The sequence below is a fragment of the Simochromis diagramma genome, unplaced genomic scaffold (assembly GCF_900408965.1).
Source record: "Simochromis diagramma unplaced genomic scaffold, fSimDia1.1 OVJJ01000511.1, whole genome shotgun sequence".
In the NCBI taxonomy this organism is placed as follows: Eukaryota; Metazoa; Chordata; class Actinopteri; order Cichliformes; family Cichlidae; genus Simochromis; species Simochromis diagramma.
The window spans coordinates 23,498-38,666 of record NW_024387327.1 but is presented as its reverse complement, the minus strand read 5'-3'; the positions used below and the strand labels follow the sequence as shown (position 1 = coordinate 38,666).

Below are 15,169 nucleotides of genomic sequence, written 5' to 3'. Positions count from 1 at the left end.
TGACCTGTATTACTCAACACTGTTGAATGTATTACACTGTTTCTTGACATTTCATACTGCTGAATCATGAAGAGAATGTTGTGTGCAGAGGACCTCGTGCAGATAATAGAAGAAACAGACCACATTCCGTTTGTGAAGAGCAGAAAGACAGGGAGCCGAGGTCATAATTTAGGCGCCGTAAGAGAGAAAGAATGTGAATGTTTAGGCTTTTACGACCAGGTGGGGGCCACTAGAGAGTATAAAAAGCTGTGTAACCCGTCACCATTTTGAGACTTGCTGTGACCCTCTGCAGGCAGCTCTCCCCATCATGATGGTTCTAATGCTCATAAGTGTTGAATTGTATGGAAATAAATGATTGTTGATTGAGCATTTATACACCGAGTATTGTCCTTCCTTCAGCCCAAAGATTCAAAGAATTGGGAGATTTCAACAACTTGGTGCCGTGTGACCCGGATCTTTGGTGTGCTGAGGAGGTGCAGATTTGGCTTTTGGTGAGATCGTGAGGCGAGGTGAACAGAGGGCCGGCCTAAAACAGAAAGGTAAGCACAGCCTGTGGTATTATAAATACCAAATGTGCATATAGGGCTTTCCAAATTAATCTGTTCACTGAGTTACACATATTTTCACAGTAAATTTGTCGGTGTCTGGTTTTTGGCGCAAGATACGTTGAGGCTAAATTCCAGTGTGTTAAACAAACTGCTTCTACCGAGATACTAATAACATACTACGTTGGTCTAGTTGCAGCCCACTTTACCTTCCACATTTAATTTTGTCTAAAACTGGCTTCTGTAGCAATAATACGTTAGAATTTCTTCTGGAGACGCGGCCATAAGTTCAGTACATTGAAGTCGAGGTTTTGAAGTTTGTTTATGGTGTCGGTTAAGTCCTTGCTCATGCGGCTGTGAAATAGAAGTTGATTTAAGGAAAAGCAGATGCTGGCTCACGGTGCAGTTAAACGCTGGCAACGCCGAAAGTGCAACACGTCCGTAGGTTTGGTTTATGATACGGGCTTGTTCCGGTGGTACGGCCGTGAAGTGCAGTAGTGGTTGGTGCTGGTTTCAGTACATTGAATAGAGGTTTGACGGTGGTTTATGGTGTCTGTCGAGTTTTAAGGGCTGCGGCCATAAAATAAAGTAAAATTTTACTTGCCAAGAAGTACATAGAGCAAAACCTGGTCTATGGTGTCTGGTATAACTTCTGGGGACGCAGGCATCACTTTATGATGCGATTTTGCCCCGTTGTGGCGGCCATAAGGGCAGAGAAAAGGGTATTTTGATCTTTGGTTGTTGTGCTCCAGAAGAGTTTTAACAGTTGAGCTCAGAGGTTTCTGTGCAAATTTCTGCTGATGAAAAGCGCTTTCTGTGTGTCTCACTGTGGGTGTGAAGCTGCGAAGCGCGCTCCGGGTGCTGTTTTGAGTGTGAGTGAGGCGCGCTCTGAGTGTGTTTTTGTGAGTGTGAAGTGTGAACATAGTGACAGTGACGGTTGATGTGTTTGAATAGGAGGACATTAGTGCGAAGAGGATGCTTTAAGATCTAAGGTTGACGCCTAGTGTACCTGTGGAAATAATTTTGTTCAAGGTTTGGCAACCCCCCTGTCTGTAGACGTGCAGGCAAGTTAAGTGCTAAGGTGGCAACTTGGGAACTGAGGACTCCCGCAGAGCCCCGGAATACCACTGGAACCGCAGCGTAATCACGGGTTCACATGTATTCTGGAATAGAACAAGAGAATATTTTTACATCTAAGGTTGAGTTCTATCATAGGTGAAATATAAAAAGGTTGTATTCCTCGTTTCAGTGGTTGAAATTGTTGTGTGCCTGTCCCCTGACGAGTGTGAAATTAAAAAAGAGGGAATTTGGAGCCACATAGAGATAGACGGGCATAATTGGGTGTATTACTCTGTGGTGTAATAAAAATAAAAAGGAGAGATAGTAAGAGGTGTGCAGTGGAGAATTATGGAGGAGTAGAGAGAGGAATGTGTTGAGAGACTGGCGTGCAGTCTGCGCTGTCAAGGTAGGCGTGTTGCCTGCTTATCTGTTTAACGTGATGAAAATGAAATTAAATAAATCTCTTAGTGTGTTGATACAGGAAGCTGCGGACCTGGACCAACTGCCCCCACAAGCACAGCGGCCGAAGCAAAATTATAAGTAATGGGAGCCACACCCAGTAAGAATCAGCAGCTGTGAAACAGACAGCAGCGAGGAGAGAATTAGAGGAGGAATTAAGAGAAGTTTTTAACTCATAAAATTGGGGCCAACGGACTTGTGGAGGTTGGGAAGGCGTCCGGAGCATCACAACAAAAGGTGAAACAAAAACACACACAAGCAGAGAAGTGTGAGAGAAAGGCTCCTTTTAAGGTAACGCCTAGTTTGAGAAAAAGTTCAAATTAACCTGCTAGCCTACAAATGCACATACACGCAATGAAGAAACAGCTTACACTCACGAACATGTGAAGATTTTCCAGCAAGGTTAAAGAAAAAATTAACATACTTAAATGATGAAGTCTATACATTACTGACAAAGAAACCCTCTGGGTTGCAGGACAACAATTTAACTTCAAAAAAAAGGAAAAGAAAAGCACTGGTCTAACCAACCAAGCAAGACGCAACAAATTTAGTGGTAAAAAGAGTCAAATTGTGACATGTTTTCTGTTGATTGATTAATAAAAGTGATTACTGAATGAAAGAAAATTCTATTTTTGGGCTTTTGAACATGATCTTAAGAATTTTAACATGTACCTGTGTTGTCCTGTCAGCTTGGTGGGTCATGGGTGGATTATATGGTGAGAAAAAACAAAAAAAAAAAGGGGGAGAGAAGGCTGACACAGGGCCTGGCCCCGTTGTCTCCCCTCTGAATAACACAGCCAACACAACATCATTTTCCTGTTCGTTTGTTTTTGTTTTTGTTTTTGTTTTTGTTTTGTTTTTGTTTTTTCTCTTTATGTTTAACTACAGGCTGCTTTGCCGCCCTGAAAGCCGAGGCGGACTGGACTCCTGCTCTCCCCCATACGTGACACTGACCAAATGCTGCAACAGCTGGACCCACAACAACGACCTGAAAATGTCAACAGTGCTGCAGGAATGTGATCTCATGCAGCAGAGACGGAGAGCGTTAAAACCAAGGCCCGTTTCACTACACGGGGGAAAATTCTCAGACAGCTTCAGCTGACAGAGCTGTGACGAGACGCCCGCCAAGCCCAGATGAAAAGTAAGGCTGAGCAAAAGAATGCTGACCTTGATAACGCTGCATTTACACTGTGCAGGACAGTGATGGACCAACACGGATGATCGGGCGGCGAAAAAGGGCGTGACCGAGACAGGAGGAGTAACTGAGGTCAGAAGGCACCTCAGAATGGACAAAAAAACGCAGAAGAAGATGCAGGTTTCACCTGCGGTGAGCATGGACACTGGAGAAAGGACTGCCCCAATTGGGGTCAGAACCAGGACGGACAGAACTTCGAGTAGCAGCAGCAGCAATGGTCGCAAACGAACTGAAAAGGAGGAGGGCAGGACCCCAGGGCATGCTTCAGGCCGTGGTTTACCCAGAACACCAGAACAGGAAAGTGATGAACACAAACACCCACACAAACACACACATCTACATGCACTGACTCAGAATGAAGAGAAACGCACACACACACACACACACACACACACACTGGAATGCTGATTCACTGAGAAGTGATGCACACACATACACATGCACACGCTTGTGCAATGAAGAGTGATCCACACGCACACACACACACACGCTGATGCAATGAAGAATGCTTTGCTTATGCTGATATGCAAAATGCTGCACACAAACATCCCAATACATAATTTTATGAGGAGCTATTGATTACCATTGATTACTTAGAATGTGTTATATGTCACCTAGAGGGCATTTATGTAAAGTTAATAAGGTTTAAAACGGTTTGGTTATGAAAACAATGTCTGTGCGTGATGTCTGTTTATGGCTCAAGGCCTTGACTGAATTCTTTGCTGTGCTCCACACAGCCCTGATGAGGAACAGTGGCACAGAGTGAAGATGATGAATTAATAGTGTAAGTTTAGGTTGGAGTACGGCATTTTCTGTGATTGAGTTTTAATTCAAGGAGGAACAAAAGGTGTTACGGCACCTGAGGTTCTCATTCCCACACAATATTGTCCCGACAGGAAGCAAAATGTTCCTGTGAATTTCTGGTTGATTGTTTGGTTTTGCTTAGCGCTAGCTTGATTTTATCAGTGAGCTTTGGCTTGTGTTCTTTCTCGTAAGCGAGAGAGGATAGTTTTATGCTTGGACATGTCTGCAACGGGCCCTAGTTGGTTTTGTTGGTTACGTCTGTTTTCGTTTTTGTTACAGTGCACTGAAGAAAAAACATCTGAGAGGTGTGATCCACCGGTGGTGATATGGTGATATTTTGTGAGTTCATGATTTAACAATCAGCTCTTTAAACCAGGCCTGAAAGATTGAGATTTAAAGCGCTATAAAATATTATTACTGTAAACAGTTGCAAAGTGTGCTTCTCCATGATTGTAATTGGCTTGGGAGAAATTCACTTATAGGGAACACTGATCTAAAAGGATTGCACCGAGTCAATCCAGTCCAAAAAACAACAAGGAATCGTTTTCCTTTTAAAATGATGACGTCATCTTGCTGGTGATGGATGCTCGAATAGGTTGCGCGTGAGACTCCATTATCAGCAACATCTGGTATGAATGTGTGTGAATGAATGCATGTGACTGGACTGTGATGGACGGACTGAAAGTTTTGACTGACTTGATACTGAGACAATGACTGTACCAACTTTAGGATTAGTAAATGCCAACAAACAATTCACCCAGCCGGCATTAGAAGGGTGGATGCTTCGCTTTGTTTTGTTTTGTTGTGTTTTTGCAGGAGCAGGACGATAAGAGAGACTGAAGAGGAGAATTTCTGATGCTTTTTTGAGATATGATGTCACTAACCTTTTCTTTTAAGTTTCTAGCTCCTGTGAATTGACACAGGGGAGTGTGTCAAAAAAGGGGGGAAGTGGAAGTTGAGTTTGAACATCAAACAATGGTGATATGAAAATTTCTATGAGTTTATTTTTGTGTTTAATAATTTAGTTATGGTAAGACTTAAGCTTATAATGTGTTAGACTTAGAGATGATTCATTAATTTTTGATTACTTTTACACACACATAGATTATGATTAGAATAAGTCCTGAACATAATATTTTGAACCAAATCATTAGAAGAACCATGGATAACAATATTAGATTATCAAGGCTAGGGAGAGAGGTGTTTCGGTTTTCTGTCTCTTGCAGAGAAAGGAGCAGACACCAGACGGGGACCCGGAGATATGAGGACCCTTCACGGCAGAGACAGATGTAGGGACTGCCGCGACAGCAACTGAGGACAAGTGTCATGACGGTTGGGCTCCTTGAGAAGATGGATCCCACAAACACAGCAATAACCATGAAGGGGTTGGCGAGAACCAGGAACACCATACCAACGAGGTTCGAGAGGCTCTTGGCGAAAAAGGGGGACACGGACGTGACCCCAAAACACACAGATCTTTGTTTGAAATCGGGGCAGAATAATCCCCAGAACTGTGCAATGACTAAAGGGTGGTCTAACCCCGGAGGTCGAAGAAAGAAGCTGAGAATCACCCAACTGGAAGACACTGGTAGCTGCAGCAATAAAAATAAAGGTTAAAAGCTCCTTAGACAGAGGTTCTAGTCTAAGTACATTTGAAAGGCATAAGGTGGCATCAAAAGGGGGGTGGAAAACTGGAGCACCAAAATAAAGCTGTGGGAAAATTGGTAGTGATGGGAGTGTCATCTGTAACTGCTGTTATGGTTGTGAATCTAACTTTGCTTGCATCTGAACTGCGTGAACACAGAGGTCATCCCACAGATGGTCCACCCGTTAAAGGGGGACAGAGGGCCTCAGGACCAAGGAGACGTGGACCTTGCAATGCTGGAGGGTATGTTGTAAGTGATCTCTTTTTTAAGAGATCAAAAGGGGGTATTGTGAGATTATTCTGTTATTATATGTTACCTTATATATGTAATCAAAATAGTTGAATTATGTTAACTGCTGTAGATCATATTATACCCTTTAATATAGAGTGTGTGATTAGTATGTAGTTTTAGTTTGCATTATACTTCTGACTTAAAAGAGTGTGAAAATCATTCGATCTATTGGTTTGACCTGTATTACTCAACACTGTTGAATGTATTACACTGTTTCTTGACATTTCATACTGCTGAATCATGAAGAGAATGTTGTGTGCAGAGGACCTTGTGCAGATAATAGAAGAAACAGACCACATTCCGTTTGTGAAGAGCAGAAAGACAGGGAGCCGAGGTCATAATTTAGGCGCCGTAAGAGAGAAAGAATGTGAATGTTTAGGCTTTTACGACCAGGTGGGGGCCACTAGAGAGTATAAAAAGCTGTGTAACCCGTCACCATTTTGAGACTTGCTGTGACCCTCTGCAGGCAGCTCTCCCCATCATGATGGTTCTAATGCTCATAAGTGTTGAATTGTATGGAAATAAATGATTGTTGATTGAGCATTTATACACCGAGTATTGTCCTTCCTTCAGCCCAAAGATTCAAAGAATTGGGAGATTTCAACACTGCTCTGGCTAACTCAGTCTTTAGTCTTTCAAATGCTTGCTTTTGTTCTGGCCCGAATGTAAACATAGTTTCTTTTCGAGTTAAACGTCTTAGTGGTTCAGAGAGTGTAGCAAACTGTGGTATGAACCTGCTACTGAAGCCTACCAGTCCAAGAAAGCTTCTCACCTCAGTAGCATTCTTCGGTTCTCGGGCTTCCACCACAGCTCTCACTCTTCCTTCAGTCGGGCCGATGCCTTTCTGTGTCAGCAGTATTCCCATGAACACGAGTCTGTCTATGTTGAACTGACACTTCTCTGAGTTTAGTGTCAGGCAACAGTCAGAGAGTCTCTTCATCACAGCATGCAGGCGTTTATCATGGGTTTCCTGGTCTGGTGCGTGTATGATTACATCATCTGAAATGTTCTCAACTCCTTCAATGCCAGCTAGTGCATTGGCGATCTCATGCTGATATTGCTCACTAGCTGAGGAGACTCCAAATATTAGCCTTTTGTACCGGTATACTCCGTTTTGCACTGCAAATGTAGTTATCTCTCTTTCTTTGCTGTAAAAATCCGGCTGACCGTGTCCTCTCCTTTCTTTTCCCCGGCGACGCTCATCGCCGCCATCTGCTCCTCCACGCGTTCACAGTGTGAAGCCACCGCCAACGTGCGAGTTAGGGTTTAAGCCTGGACCCTCCTCAAGCAGCTTTCTCCGTACATATTCAGAAGTGCATTTACTCAGGATAGCGTCCCGTATCTGGTTATCATTGTCAGCTTGAAAGTCACAGTCTTTTGCAGCTCGCCTCAAACGTGTACAAAATTGTTGCACAGTCTCACCTGGTGTTTGGGACAATTTGTGGAAAGTTTGGCATGCGTATGCTGCATTCACTTGAGGAACAAAGTAAGTGTTGAGCGCAGTCACCGCAGCGGTGTAATCCTTTGCCTCTCCCGTCTGTGGTAGAGTGAAGAAGACGTCCTGCACGTCCTGTCCGGCCATGTGCAGTAGAAGAGCGCGTCTCCGCTGTCTGATCGCGTCTGTAGCATCATCCGTCAAAATAAGACCTTTCCCATCAGCAAACAACTCGAAGGATGTTAACCAGCGCGTCCATCTCGGTCCGAGCGTAGCTGGATCAGTGTAGCAGGCGAACGGTTGAATACCCGACTTTTCCACGTTAGCCCACAAGTTTTTTCGCTAACACCGTGCCGCCGCTGGGTCTACTTCTCACAAAAAAAAATCCAGGTCCGTGTCGTCCTCGTCGCCATTGTTGTGTGCCCACCTTATTACTAAATTAGGCAGAGCACTCTGAATTGAATCAGGACATAAAGCACGGTCTTTATGTTGCTTTATTGAACACTGTCCATCTTACAACTCACCACTTAACGGGGCTTCCTCCGGACAACAACCTCCGGTTCAAAGGTCATCACATTAAGACATAGCCATATCCAGTGTTGGGAAGGTTACTTTTAAAATGTATTCCATTACAGAATACAGAATACATGCCCCAAAATGTATTCTGTAACGTATTCCGAATACTTTGGATTACTTAATATATTATCATGCTTTTTACAACAACGTGAATGTACTATTGCTGTGTGATTTATTACTATTACTGAAGGTCCGTGACTCCGAACTGTAGTAAAGGGACCTCTGGCTAATACGGCGGGGTCCCTGTCGGCTCGTAGCCGAAAAATAGCTTTACTTTGTTGTGTGGGTCAACTTTTCTTGCGAGAGACAGAGAGAGGCGTTGAAAGACTGCTCCAACGGAACTTATTGTTTTCGGAGGAAAACACGAACACGGTGTACAGTCGAGTCTTAATAGCTTACTTACAACTGGGCTCGTCAGGCACTCTTCTTGGCTCCAGTGGTTATTATTATATTTACATGCTTCCAGCTCCCGTTTTTCCTCGATGACAACTCGTACCTTTCCACTCCACTTTTTCTCCCTCTTCGCGCTCACAGACCCATAACGTGTATGGCAGTCCATTCTCCCTGCAACACGGACTACACTTCCCATGATGCTACATTCTTTAGAGCTATGCTTGTAGCATTCTGCCTGTTAGCTTAGCACAACAACAACGAAAAGGCGCTCTCTCACCCAGGAAACACACAGTCGCAGAGAGAGAGAGAGAGAGAGCGTCGCCCTGTAACCATGGCAACCATAACGCTGCCACCTGGAACAACAGAACGTAGCTGTCAAACAAAACCCAAACAGTCCTGACCCGCGACAAAATGAAACAGGAAAGTACCGCAGTGTAATCCATTTATTTCAACAAAGTAACTGTATTCTAAATACCACCTTTTTAAACGGTAACTGTAACGGAATACAGTTACTCATATTTTGTATTTTAAATACGTAACGGCGGTATATGTATTCCGTTACTCCCCAACACTGGCCATATCTATAGGGCTTTGAAGCGTGATGTCACAGGGGTGGGCGTGGAAAGGATTTTGGCCCGATCCGCCATTTTGGGGGTCTAAGTAAGGAGCGAAAGCATAGCCATGGTTCGTACTTGCTGTGTTGTCGGCTGCAATGTTCGATCTTACGACCGGCACGGGAATAAGTTTGGATTGTCTTTTTATGCTTTCCCAACCTGGAAGCAACATGAAGGAGCTCATGTATCGGATATTACCAAACAAAGGCGTCTAGCCTGGATAGCAGCCGTGAGACGAGCTGATATCAAGTTCTGTTACGTCTCCAGATATCAGCTGGTGTGCTCAAGACATTTTCATTCCCGTAAGTTCTAAATATGTTCACATCACACTTTATAGCTGAATAATATCATCGTTGGTGGTCTCGGAAGTTATAGAAATTGCGATCAAACATCAAATGGAGTGACTTGATTGGTTGATGTAAAGACAATAAATGAAATGAGACAGGAAGGACACAAATTGGCGTTAATAATTTGCCCAATTATCAATGTGTTAATTTGCATGTACTTTACAATTACGGGCATATAATATGATAACGATATTTTAGCAGTTCAATGATAAATGTATAACATTAATTATGGTGGGGGGTGGAAAATGGCTATTTCACTCGATGCACTCCAGCTGACTTACTTTGACGACGTACTCAGAATTTGGCGGCTTGAAAATAGCCAAATCTTGCACCCAGCCATTTGTAAATTGGATGTGTGCCTCCAGTGACTTGTAATTACGAAACTGGTTCGCTGTGTAAGCGCTTACTCCACAAACAAGATACATGAAGATATCGGGGTAGGACAGTGGCGGTAAGTCGTCTGGGTCTTTACTCCACTGCCGTATTTCATATGGGTCCAGATTTGCAATGCACTCTATTTTTTTCAAGTACCGCTGCTTCGCCTCTGGACGCAATCGGTCTCTATACCGTCCGTTTTCTTTTGAGCTGCTTTTAAGCATGTTTCTTGTCGTCGTCGTTCCAACACAGTGTGTTTGTTTTGATTCGTAGACCCCGAAAATGGAGCTGCGCTCCCACAATGCATTGCGGCGTGACGTCAACTCCAAAGCCCTATACATGACAATACCATGATCGGATATGGGTCTCATAGGGTCAAAAAAATCGGATTTGATGCGCTTTCGCCTGCAGTGTGAACGTAGCCAAAGTTGCAGGCTGACAGGAAATTACATGCTTTTGCAGAGCGTGCCTTTTGCAGAAGTGAAACCAAAAGCAGAGTGTAAGTGCAAGTTATTTTGAGGAGCTGTTCGGATGATGCTATTTGAATAACCAGGTTATTCTTTATCATCTTTTATTCATTTATATCTTCTGATTAAGCTTTTAGTAGAGGTTCTTGATTAAAACATTTATTCAGTAGATTACATATACATAGTTTCAGTTCGGTTATTACATATATTAGAGTGGCTTCTGTCTCTCTGTCTGGTGAGAGGTCAGGAGCTAGTCGGCGAGGTGAAATAGGGTGCAATTGTGGTTAGCACACAGACACACACACACACGTGTGGTCTTGCTGATACTTGTTCACATTCCAAGCTGCAGTGCTCATCAGATACAAACTGTCTGCCAAAGATTTGGAACTTTCTGACAAATTTTCCCTTTAGGGAGCTCGCTGTTCTTGTTACCATCACTGGCGGTTTTACTTACAAAATTTTACTTGATAGTGCGTTCTCACTCCCAACTCGTCAAATGTGTGACGCATGGTCAGGCTCCCTCTGCTTCACTTATCGACGCGCAGGGTACCCCCCTCGCATCGAGAATTGACGTGCAGGGTCCTCTCATTGAATACTATAGAGCTCCCTAAACGTTGCTTATTGACGACAAGAGATTGCCGCGGAAGAGCCTGTTGTCCCTATATTTATATATTTCCGAAATCCCATTGTAGTGACGTATACTGAACACAATAAATTATATAATTAAACAACTACCTGAGAAACAGCAGATACAGCAGATACATTAATTATAGGCTATTACTTTTGTATCGTTTATTGCATTTATGGAGGGAGTGGTGTATGCTGGGTAATGGCACAGCTAGCGACTGGGTGACTTTATTAGCACAAATCAGTCCCATAGATATGGGCCATCTCCTGCTAGATTGTTCAGAAGGTTGTCCCGGCTTGAGTAAACGCTGGCGCGTCTGGCTGCCGCTACTCACCGGTTCATTTTTTGATTATTTGGATTTATTTGGATTAATTGGATTATTTGGATTCAGATTTGAATGAACAGGGACATTCACACTCAGGACCAGATCGATCTCTGCCAGGGATTGAATTGCAACGCCTGTCCTCAACTTCTGTTATTTCAGCTGAATGTGTTCTCACGTCTTCTTCTCAGTGAGCGGCACTAGCTTAACTGTTTGAGCTATTTTAGCCTACCTGTTCGTTGCTCCGGCCGGCTCGGCTCCTTTTCCTCCACACAATCGAAGATGCGGACCAAGATGTTCCTGAGCTGGTCGGCACTATTTTGGATTCTCCTGACGCTCGTCTACCATCCTACGGCTGGACTGCTCTGCTATACAGCCGCTGAGCTCCTGCGCCTTCGCGGGCAGCTATCGCTCCCGTCGCCGGCGGAGCTCCACTACCACCCGGGCATCACTTTCCAGCCTCGCCAGAGATACATCCATCGCGGGTCCCGCAGGATTTTCCATAACTCCAATGGAACTAAATCGTTCTGGTCTGCTACTCGCCGGAACCCTGATCGGGCTGTCAACCATCGATCTCTAGCCCACCTGCCTAGGGCGCCCAAGACACCCAGTTATATCTCTCTTGCAAACCTGATTCCTCCCTCCCACCTTCTTCCCTTACAGAATGTCTATCCGAGTTAAAATCCTGGTTTACCTCTAATTTTCTAAAGCTCAATGAGGATAAAACTGAGATCCTCCTTATTGGCACCAAATCCAACCTTTTGAAGGCAAACCATTTCTCACTCACCATCGATAACTCCACAGTTTTCCCTTCTCCCCAGGTCAAGAGCCTTGGTGTCATCCTAGACAGTTCACTTTCCTATAAATCTCACATCAATAATCTCACCCGTTCTGCCTACTTCCATCTACGTAACATTAACAGATTGCTTCCTTCTCTTTCCACCCAGTCTACGTCCATTCTTGTACATAGTCTTGTTACCTCCCGTATTGACTACTGCAATTCTCTTCTGCATGGTCTCCCCCAAAAATCCCTCCATAAGCTTCAACTGGTTCAGAACTCTGCTGCTCGCATTATCACCAGAACCCCCTCCTACCAGCACATCACCCCTGTTCTTCAGGAACTTCACTGGCTCCCTGTGAAATTCCGGATAATTTTCAAACTTTTGCTGCTCACCTTCAAGGCCATTCATAACCTCGCTCCTTCTTACCTTTCTGACCTGTTAACCACCACTTGTTCTGCCCGTTCACTTCATTCTTCTTCTTCTGTCCAGCTTACTGTACCTTCCTTCCGCCTCACCACCATGGGAAGCAGAGCTTTCAGCTGCTCTGCTCCCAGGCTGTGGAATTCTCTGCCCCCTGAAATAAGAAATATTGGTTCTCTTCCCCAGTTTAAATCCCAACTCAAAACTCATTTGTTCAAATCTGCATATTCACTGTGAATCCACTGTTTGTTCATTTTATCTTGTGCTTTTATTTTATTGTTCTTATTCTGCCATTGTTTTACTAAGTGTTTTATCCTATTGTAAAGTGTCCTTGGGTGACTTGAAAGGCGCTCATAAATAAAATTTATTATTATTATTATTATTATCATCCATCCAGATGGAGGATCACTAACAGGAGCGTGGGAAGACTCCAGAATCCACTCTGGCTGGAATCCGGTGGATACAGCAGTGTTTACAGGTAAGACCATTTAAACGGACAGCATTTATAGAATGACTATTAAAAGTCAGCGAGTGTCAATAATGTTAATGTGGTTATGTTAGTAATACACCGAGTGCTAATATAACAGCTTTAAGATGCATTTGTAGATGTTATTACGTGTTTTACCGTCTTTATGGTGCTAACTTAAAGTTACGGTGTAAACGTTAGCTTATATTGGAGTAAAGCTGTTACTGTTTAAACGATGCTAGCACAGAAATATTAGCTTCTGTCATGACTGATGAAGTTACTAGTTAATAAAGTTTCCAGTAAAGTGTTTAATCGCAGCCACAGACTGACAGCAAATATCTCGATTAGCTTCAGTGCATCTGTAATAAATATGTGCAAGTTTCAGTGCTTCGTTTAAACTGTACGATACTTATACTGACCCAGGGTCAGTGTAAAATACAATCCTAGCTGTGTGAACAAAGCCTGGCTCCTTTAATCCTGCATGACAAACCTCACGATGCAGGTTATTATTACTCTTTCCTGCTGGCACACCTGAGAGTCAGCTAGAAACTTACAGTGACGTGGGCATCATGCAAAGACTGCCAGACTCTGTAATACTGTAAATGATCAGTGACTCAGGTTAACACTAAACTTTAAACGGTACCTCTGTGTGCTGAACATTTAGGATTTCATTCAGGCTGCATTGACTGTGGGACTTTTCTGTGTTAAAAGGCTGCATCAGCTGAAGCTGTTATTTGTATATATCAGTATTTTTTATTCAGGTGTGGGGAAAATACGTAAGACTGCAGTGAAGTGATGTACCAGATTAATCTCTGGCCAAAGGTATCGTACTTAAATCAGACTACTGATCCAGCCACATCAGCCTTTTGTGAGGTCTGTTTAAAGTAGACTAAAAATTAACTGCAGGATCCTGAGAGGTGGACTGTGAGCACAGAAACACATGTTCATACATACAGCTGCAGCAAACTTACATTAATTTTAAATAGATTTGTTACTCTTTTCTGTTTTCCAGAACGGTTCTCCACAGTCGCTGTCCACATGGGTCAGTGGGACCAAGAAGCACTCTGCTAATGTGCGGACTCTGACCTGCAACATCCAGCAAGACCCAAGCAGCGTTTTCTGTTTGTCTGTGACTGGAGAGTCAGATTTCTGTTGAGGTTGGAGGAACAGCCTCACACTTGCAGAGGTAGAATCAGAATCAGAATCAGAAAGGGTTTTATTGCCAAATGTTGAGCAGGTTTACAACATTAGGAAATTGCTGCGGTGCTTCAGTGCAAACATAGTGTCATAAATTGCGCTTAAATAGACATGAAAAAATAAAAGTAAGAATAAGAATTAAAAGTGCTACGTAGAAAGATACATGAGTACATGAGGTAAATCAGTTTGCAGAGATCCCTCCCACCCTGGCTTTTATGTCCTAGATTTCTTATCTGAAACAGTAATATTTCAGTCACTGCTGCTTATACCACAGGTTAATACACGCTACTGATCCCTGATGGGAGAATCATCACCTCTGCCAACAAAGAAGCCTGGTGGATGTTTGTTTGCAGTCTGATGATGGGACATCATGCTCTGCATCTTCAAAGTTTGTCTCTTGATTATTATTCATACCCAGTAATGTGAAGTATGCTCATATCTAGTATAACTGAACCAACCTGGTGCTCTTCATTTATGGAGGCTGTTGAGTCTGAATGTTGGATGTTGTGTATCTCGTGTTCTCTGGGCTTTGTTGTCCTCGGTCTTTTTGCAGGATCAGAAAACAAAACCAGGAAGTGCATAAATGTTTCTTCTCCAGTTGGATGATGATAAGACTGTGACACAGGATGCCACCTTTAGTCTTGTGATGAAGCAAAGCTCAGGAAGAAGTGGGATTAAATGGTACCCACATGTGTGCTGCTGAGAAGGATGTACAGGGGCACCTGCAGCCAAATCCAGGCCTCCTCAGGTTAGTTGTAGTTGCAGAATGCTATAGGACTGAGACAGCTGAGGCATCAAATGTTTGATTAAATGGATGAAAAATAGAAGTTTCTTCCCTATAATTATCACTTTTTAAAATCTTTGGCAACTTCAAGTCTGTCAGGATGCTGAGGTCACAGAAACAAGAGAAGAAGCTTGACTTCAGAGTGTTGTTTACAGTTTTCTGTCATCATGATCTCCCCTGAAGTTTATCACTATTACCCAAGCAGTAAGTCCACAGTACTGTAATGAAGATTCTGACTTTGGTCATGGTTGGATAATATTTTAATAATATACAATTATTTTTTGTAATTCATATTTTTTTATGTTAATCAAAAATTTACTTTTGTTTTTGAGAATGCAGAATGTGACAATATATTTTTGTTTTA

General features: G+C 43.2%; 1 long non-coding RNA gene across 1 annotated transcript; it reads left to right on the top strand.

Annotated features, from left to right (window-relative positions):
• Positions 1 to 12,782: 12,782 nt before the first annotated feature.
• LOC120717974 lies at positions 12,783 to 15,051 on the top strand. The gene is made up of 3 exons (XR_005692319.1): positions 12,783 to 12,836; positions 13,837 to 14,010; positions 14,296 to 15,051. It is a non-coding gene; the product is annotated as an uncharacterized LOC120717974 (long non-coding RNA).
• The last annotated feature ends 118 nt before the right edge of the window (positions 15,052 to 15,169 follow it).